Genomic DNA, 9,855 nt, shown 5'->3' on the forward strand with positions numbered 1-9,855 from the left:
ACCATTGTTAAACCATAGCCATAATAGACCACCACAATATGATTATTTAATTAGGAAAATACAACAATAAAGTGTATTTTCAATATATATATTATACATGTATATATATTTCATGAAATATGTATATATGATTCATAAAATGCTCCACCTTTATAAAAAAATATTAAATAGCTTTCCACAACATACAGCTTACAGCGGATTTAAAAAAAAGAGCAATCAGTACTGAGACAGTAATAAAAAAAATGAGTAGTACAGAGAATTAGTATCACAGATAATATAACATTACTACAGATAACATAATATATATTACTCAGTAATAATAGAAATAGAAAATCATTTATTCAAATAAACTTAATTTAAGCACTTTTGAATAGTCATAACAAGTTTGAAATGACCGATTTCGTTTACAAAACTTTATTGAACCTTATCGATTACAAACTAAACTTTGCGAAAACAAACTAAACTTAACCTTTTCAGTTATAACAACAATGACCTGGGAACCATAACATGCAAGTATGTAACACTTTATTCATAACGATTAACTCGTCCGGCCTCGGGCTAGAAGTATTTAAACTTTAATAAACAAATAAAAATAATATATATCGACTCTATTGTATGTAAAAATGGTCTGTGTTATTCAGGTCTGTTCGCTATTTCTCGTGATTGTTTCCTTGCCGAGTTTTTATTTAAAAGGTTTACACTTTAAACAGGTATTTAGTTATATTATAAATGAGCAAATAATCATGTTTATTTATTAATCTAAATATATATAACTCAAAGGTGACTGACGTTGTGACCTATCAATGCACAGCCCAAACCACTGGACGGATCGGGCTGAAATTTGGCATGAAGGTAGATGTTATGACGTAGGCATCCGCTAAGAAAGGATTTTGATTAATTTTACCCCCAAGAGGATAAAATAGGGGATGAAAATGTGTATGAAACTTTGTTAATTTAAAACCGATCGGGCTGAGACTTTGCATGCATTAAGCTATGTACTATGACGTAGGCATCCCCTAAGAAAGGATTTTCATAAATTCCACCCCTAAGGGGATAAATTAACGTGAGCGAAGTTGCAGGCAAAAGCTAGTTTAAATATAAATGAGATATTAAAAATATGATAGATGGTTTTAGACTTAATTACGAGATAATAAGTTTTGTATGACTTATTTCTTATGGATAATAATGGAATGGTGCTCCCGCCTGCGCTAATGGTTTACTCTGGTGGGGTATCAGAGAGAATGATAAGATGAGGTCATGTCAATTAGCCCACCGTAGTAAATTCACTACCACCATCTCTACTTTTTTCTATAAATGTAGACACATCTATAATTCGGCGAAGCTATAAAGGTCAACTACTACCATCAGCGTCGGAAGAGTTCCTAGAAACCTATTAAAATTTAAAATGATTTATTGATAAATAGTTACACGAAGCATTCTGTGGTTATACTACGCAGCAAATGGTATTATTATCTACAGTTACACTTCCCGCGTTCATCTCTGGCGTTGTTCATGAAGAATTTTCTGAATAAGTAAGCCAAAAATTATTTGTTTGATGAATGAGGAATTTGACAGTCAATTTTCTTTTGTATAAAAACCGTAAGGTCGTAGAGAAATAAACATAGAAATATATTTTATTCTTTTTCCAGACCTACTTATCTAATGGCAAACATTTGTCACATGAACATGAAATGGATGGCTATTATAATAAAAAACAAAGGGTAAGTTCCTCTATTACAACGTTGTTGATCATACTACCGGATAAAGAAAATTTATTTTCATATATGAATACTAGGTATCTAGTAGTGAAATAAAGATTTTAGTACATATATTATTATTAAAAGTGCAGATTTTTATATAACATGAAACAGGAAACAATATGATAGCCTACAGGATGGAATATGGTAACGGTGTAGATGTTGATGAATGAATGGTGTTTTAAATCGTGGAGACGCCATTCCTGGGAACTATCGACGTTGACTTTGTACAAAGTCGTCTACCTGTGCCTCTATTTCAGGCACTTAGGCCTATATTTCTGAGTAAATCTGCATTAAAACGCCGACATTTAACAACCCTTATGACATATTATACCGAATAACAGTCGTTAAAGTATATTGAAATGTTAATATCTTTAATTAGTTGAGAACAGTTTTTTAAGCAGGTTGTGCAGGTTGACCATATAGGTTGTTTTGTAAATTGTGCTTCATTTTTTTTAAATTTATGATAAATAATAGAGTATATAAATAATATAATGGTGCACCCACCTGCGCTAACGGTTTACGCTGGCGCTTTACCTGTAGAGGATGATAAGATGAGCATGAGATCAGATCAGTAAGCCTACCGTTGTAGATTGGCCATGAATATAAATTCATGGCCAACGGTTATCTTATATACATATATTATCACGATAGTTTCCAGTTCCCACCATGGAGTTGGAGGACAAGTTGACATGGTACATTGCTTGAGATAGGGGGGGGGGTCATTGGTCCATGGGGTCCAATATGGGGTTATTAGTCCACCTTACTAACAATACCATTCCCCCGCTGTGTTTTGATTGATGAGTTAGATATGGAAGTAAAGTTAAAGAGCAGGAAAGCACTCTTCTACTGTGATCACGCGTGAAGGGGTCAAGCAAGCTGACTCAGCTTGTTTGTCACTCCAGTTACAATTATAATAGTTATAAAAAATACCAATTAAAATTTCAGAATGCCCGTCATGTGGAAGCAGTAACTGAAAGCGTTCTGGAACATTTGGTTAAAGAAATCAACAAATATTCAATGACGAAAGGTGAAAGAAAAAATACTACAATATCCAAAATGATCCGACGACTAAAAATGAAACTAAGGAAACAGCTGCACAAGAAGAAATCTAGAAAAATAATAAAATATATGATTAATTCGACGACTACGCAAGTAACGACTATAAAACCGTAAATAAAATTGATCATTTTTATTCAATAAATAAATAGTATTATTTATTAACGTCCGTTTTTTTAATATAATATAATATTATCCCTAGACAATTTACACAGTGCCATCTAGTCTCAAGCGAAGCAGAGCTTGTGTTATGGGTACTAGACAACTGATATAAATACATGGATGCATTTTTTATAAATAAATACATACAATACATAGAAAACACCCAGACCGATACAAACAATCGTACTCATGAATACAAATTTTTGTACCGTGCGAGGAATAGAACTCGCGACCATCGGATATTAAAGCGGTGTGCTAAACCACTAGACCACCGAGGCTATCAAATATAATAATAATTTTAACATCTACTTTTATGAACTGATGTTAATCATATATGTCCATTAGGAATCCTTTAACCTCTACCTCCATTACTAGGGGACTATAAATTCATTAGTCGAATAACTCCTTGATTTTCACGGACTAATTTCAATCTACTAATAACACACAGAGTTCATGTTCTTGCACTAAGAGCGAACTAATGCAGTCATTAATGGTTTATAGGTTCGAATTTCAAATATGTTGCTTAGTATAAATCATCTTAAACTTCTATAAACTAAGATTATAAAAAATCTCAGTTCAGTGATTTTTTTTTGTGTTTCTTAATTATATTAATTATTACTTAGAATATAGATTATCTATTACCCGCAACTACGTCCGCGTCGAATTTAACTTTTTAATTAGATAAATAAATTTTCTAGCATAAAAGTAGCCTAAGTTATTCCTTATAACATCAGCTATCCTTGAACGACAGACAAAATCAGTTCAGATGTTTTAGAGATTAGTAAGAATATTTTTGATTTAAGTACCGTACGTTTGAAAAGCTGTTAATTTGAAATTACAAACTGACACTACAATTTTATTTATTTGTATGTATAAGAAAATCTTGTTATATTTATAATTTACTGTACCCGCCACTTCGTCCGCGTGGAATTTGACAAAAAAGTTAATTAGATAATTTTTCTTAAATAAAAGCAGCCTAAGTTACTCCTTATTACATCAGCTACCTGCCAATAAAAGTCTCGTCAAAATCGGTCCAGCCATTTCAGAAATTAGTCGGAACAAACAGACAGACAGACAACAAATGTAAAAAATGTTATTTTGGTGTAGGTAAATACCGTATTTATATTCATATGCATGTAGTAAAAAACACAACAATATGACAAACAGACACTTCAATTTTATTTATACGTATAGATTACATTCCTCAATTTTATTTGTAAGTCTATATTAGATAATTATATAAGATTTATAAACTACTACTAATTTACAAGTCCTTACGTATATTTGATTCTACAAAAAAAAACCCAGGTACTGCAATCAGCATAAAAATATAAATTGAAAACAGTATCATCTAAATAGGTGCTAAATTAACTAAATATTGTACAACAGGAACAGAGAGTTCACACCTGGAAAATTAGTTCTATTGATTCAGATATAAACATTCAACAACCTTCCCTTTTTAGAGTCGGATAAAATAAAATAAAACATTTATTCATTCATTTTTATATGTACAATTATATCCATAGGTTTCCTTTCTACTATTTCCTGTGACTCCGATGTTTTATTATTTCTTAGAGAAAATTTATGTTTGTCTCTCTTCTTCTTATATTTCTTTCTCATTCCACTACGCGTCTCCTCTTCAGACTCCCGACTGTTTTTTTCTTTGTTCTCTTCTATTTTCATTTTCCGTTTTTTCTTAACTAACTTCTTTTTATATCTATGTTTCTTTATGTTATTATTTGATTCCATCAATTGTGGGTGATAGGGATTTCCGTAATCAACCGATTGAATTCCATTAAACTGTAAAGAGATCAACTTTAACTTTAATTTAATAGAAGTGACTTTAATAAAAATCTGTCCAGAACTATTATGTTCAATTGTTATATTGGAATGTGCCCCCGCCTGCGCTGACGGTTTAAGATGAACATGAGGTCAGGTTAGTCAACCCATCATGACAAATTCATCCAGAATTTAACACAAATTTTCACTTTTTACTATTTTATTTATGCAGAGGGCAAATAAGGAAACACCATTTTATTCGCAATCGTCTTTTTTATTAATATGTCTTCTCTTTTTATATACAAATAATATATGTCAATATGACAAAGAAGTTTTACGTCCAACATCCCCCCTCAATTTCTAATCTAGTAATATGTCCAACATTTACAACAATTTTCCGGAGCGGAACCGAGTGGAGCAGGTACTGTTGTATCGTTGGCCGATGGTAACTTGCTAGCTATGGGGTCTTTAGTCTACATTACAATTAATAACAATCCCTTTCCCCCAGTATATCCCTAAATAATTATAAATGTGATGGCCCAAAATATAGTAGAAAGAAATAATAATTAACACTTTTTGTTACTTTGACATATGGCAGAAATTATTTCATTCTGATCTACTAATTTGAAATTTTGGCTTAGTCAGAATACTGGATTCGTCACGACGACGACAATGTCAGAAATGGTAATGCCTATGCCTACCACATCTGGGATAATAGTCGTGAAGCTGTTAATTATACATTTACAAATGGTAATACCCACCTCAGCCGCAGACCTATCAAAACTGTTCTGCCAATCGCTGTTTTGTCTTCCTTCAACCTGAAATAAAAAAATAATAAATATAAACTAATTAAATAAGAACTCAGCGTCCTCTTAATATTAAATCAATTAAATTTTATTACTGCCTTGTAGCCGATGCAAATTAAATAAACTAATATATTTTTGATATTTAAAAAGCAAATATTGGAAAAACTACGTTAAATCTCTACAAAAAGTTATAACAAATTTATATTTCAAATTGATGTAGGACTGTAAATTTGACTATTGATGAATATATTTATTTTAAAACAACTTTCAGATTATATATACTAGCAGTTTATTAGTTAAATATTTAAAATAATAATATGAATATAATTAAAGTTTTCAAACAGAGTACACGGCATGTGCAATATTTACACTTAGATTACTACACGCCTTACTTACTACTACACCACAACTATTTTCTCGAGAAACTACAAATCGGGGTTTTTCATGAAGGTTATATTAAGGTTTCTTAAGGGTCGGCAACGTGCACGTGGCACCCCTGACCTGACCTGTACTTAGGCTGCGGTAACCGTTTACCATCATATGGGCCGTATACTTGTTTGCCGCCATCGCAGTATAAAAAAAAATTAAGATACCTTGTTTTCATACAAGGTGGCCGGATACAAATATATTTTGTATAATGAAATTACAGTTATTATTAATAATAATATCTTGGTCTCTCGAAATAGCAATGAATTAGAGGTATCCTGTGATGGCAGTTGTGCTGCTCATACAAGCGACGGTTACCACTTACCATCAGCTTGTTTACAATTCCAATTTCAAACTTGTTAACACATTAACACCTTCTAGAACATTCAGTTTAAATCATGTTCTATCTAAGAAGTATATTAGGTGTATTATTGATTACATTAATATTGTTTTTAATAAACTTAACACCGAATTACTTATTAGGGAATTAAAAACATTTTCTTAAAAACGGTGTCCCCTAGAACATTCAGTTTATATTATGTTCTATGTAAGATATCTATTAGGTGTATTATACATTAATATTGTTTTTTTAATAAACTTAACACAGAATAACATGTTAATAGATTAAAACAGTCTCATAAAAGGCTGTATTGCCTTTCATTTTAGAGTTCGCGTTTAGTAGAGCTTTCGGCATTTCTGCCTTGAGCCGCTAATGGATTTTACTAATTGAAATGACTTTGCAATTATAAATATCTAACTAGGTAGCTATTAACCGCGTCTTCGCCAATTATTTTCCGTGTTCCCGTTTAATTCCAAAAGACTAGAATTATACCTGTTGCAGACGAAAAATAATATATATTATCTTTAATTTTAGTGATTTATTTCATAATTTTCAAATAGAGAACGTTGTGTTCGAAAGACTGTACGTTTGTCTTTTTTGTTTTTTTACACTTGTGTTATATTGATAGCTGCACCCGCGGCTTTGTCCGCGTAGAACTTAACATTATTTTTCTAAAATAAAAGTAGCTTAATTTATTCCCTATTACATCAGCTACCTGCCAATAAAAGTCCCGTCAAAATCGGTCCAGCCATTTCAGAGATTACCCAGAACAAACAGACAGACAGACAAAAATTGTAAAAAGTGGTTATTTGGTATATGTACAGTATTTATATTCATATGCATGTAGTAAAAGACAGTTATCTCAATGTTACAAACAGACACTCCAATTTTATTTATATGTACAGATGTATAGATTATATGTATATATATATCAATTATTAAAAATATATATAATTACGATTAAATTTATTATATATATACTATTTTATTATAAATACACGGAAGTCTTTAAGAATAACATTTTTTTTTGTTTTCTAAACACCTGATACAAAATAACCGATCTCGTAAGAATAAAGAATTTTCGAGCAAAAACTTCTTTCCATAACTCATACCATTGGGGCTACATAGCACTTTGGATATAAGTTTTCAATATTTCCCAATGTTGATCAAGCGTAAATCGATTCATTTCTTTCTGCAGAGGTATGACAGTTACTGAATCACTGGCAATATTTCAAGAAAGAAAGTGTTAGAAAAAATATATATTGTTTGTCATCATGTTGGCATAAAAAAAGTCATAAATGTATTGAAGCTGAAGTAGTGATTTGAATCTATACATATAAATAAAATTAGAGTGTCTGTTTGTAATATTAAAATAACCGTTTTTTACTACATGCATATGAATATAAATACGGTACATACATCAAAATAACATTTTTTTTTTCAATTTTTGTTTTTCTGTCTGTATGTCTATTTATTCCGGTTAATATCTGAAATGGCTGGACCGATTTCGAAGGGGACTTTTTTTGGCAGGTAGCTGATGTAATAAGGAGTAACTTAGGCTACTTTTATTTGAGAAAAATACAGTTAAATTCCACGTGGACGAAGTCGCGAGTACAGCTAGTCGTAAATAAATGTTGAATATTGGCCGAAAATTACGAGTGCCTTTTATTGTTGTATAAGTGTTGGGAAATGACACATATCATTGAATAATTTTGATTTTGAATATTGAAAAACAGGAAAAACACAGGCTTGGTTAGGTTAGCTTTCATTCAACTAAAGTTGAAACAATAGTCACAATTATAACATACTGTCCGATATAATTCAAATATATAATATATTATATTATAATAAGTATCTTTTTAACAAAGGTACTATGTACAAAGTCAAAAATTTTAACTACTACCAAGATTCGAAATTGATACGTAATTGAATAATAAAATTAAAGATAAATATACAGATTAACAAAAATAAGTAATAAATAGAATAGGAATCAACAAATAATTTGAGTAAAGGGTAATTTTGTTCGTTTATTTCAATCTAATATGGATATGAATATTTGTTACTCCTTAAAGCAAAAACTACTAGACGGACTCAAATAAAAAAATATACCTAAGTAGAACATATCGCTTACTTAACTCAAATTTAGAAATAGACTTTAATGTAAAAACTTTAGAGTGTATTTTCTAAAATATGTAATTATTAAGGTAAACTATTACTTAGTTTTAAGTGTTCGATATGATAAATATTTTTTACTCGAATTAACGCGATGTGCCGTAACTTATAAATTGTACCTTAGTGTGCTCTTGATAAAAACTAAAATTTATTATTATGAAACACAATATATTCAGTGAAACCCAGTGCACCATTTCTTCGTGTGTAGACTAAGAAAACTTATAAGAAACTGAGCATTAAGTAGTTTACAGTTTACACTTGTTTTAATAAACAAACCAAACACAAGCTCAGATAAAGAAAAATTTTATATAGTACTGGTTAACTAATTTTGTTTGTAAATTATAGCATAGTAAACTCAACTATGATATAGCCTCGTTGGTGTAGCAGTTTAGCGCACTGTCTGACTTCCGATGGTAGCGGGTTCCGTTACTAGCACGATGCAAACATTTATATTCATAAAGTATAATTTCTATGGTGGTTGTACAACTGGTATAAAAAAAAAATAGGACGCATTACTCTATACATAATTAACTGAATCTAAATGGGCAATATATGAGAAAAACTATTATTTATTGATTTTATCAATGTAACAGAACTCAAAACAATGATTGTTACATATTTTGTTTGTTTGTCTGTAAGTTTGTGCGCCTTAATATCAGAAAGGGCTAAACCGATTTGGATGTGGTTAGCACTATTGTGTTACAGTAAGCTTCAATTTAGTTACTTTGTAATTTTCCAATAGATTTTGTAATTTCCTTTACAAACAAAATATACATGTACGAAGACACGGGATTAGCCAGTTTGTAAATAAAATAATAATGGATGTTAGAAATATAAAATAAAAATACAGTTATGACTGTTATGTCGAATAGGGTAGTCAGAGGTATTATCAACTCTTGATATTGTGGTAAACGCAACACTTAACATGTCCACATTTCACTATAAACAAAATATTTACAATTCAAATAAATAAACTCGTTCTCCTACCGAAAATACAGTTACGTTAACTAAAATGTACAAATAGATAAAAACATATTATTACTATCTGCAAGACAAAGCTAATAATGAGCGGCCTTATCGCTAAATAACGTTCCAATTTAATTAGTTTTTTTTTACTAAATAATTAATTTTTCTTATGTAATTCTTCTTCTGTCGACTCGATGACATCCTAAACGCAATTACATCAAAACATAGCGACTTATATGGCGCAGTAAGCAGTACATTTTTATATCATATTTTAAACTAATAACATTTGCTAAAAAATAAAACCGCAGGCAAATTTAAAAAAAAAAGTCCAAATAGTAAAAACAGCATTTATATTGAATAAAGATTGTTTCGATTTCTAAAATATGAA

This window comes from Achroia grisella, unplaced genomic scaffold (assembly GCF_030625045.1).
Source record: "Achroia grisella isolate CSIRO2021 unplaced genomic scaffold, CSIRO_AGI_Agris_v1 utg474, whole genome shotgun sequence".
Lineage (NCBI taxonomy): Eukaryota > Metazoa > Arthropoda > Insecta > Lepidoptera > Pyralidae > Achroia > Achroia grisella.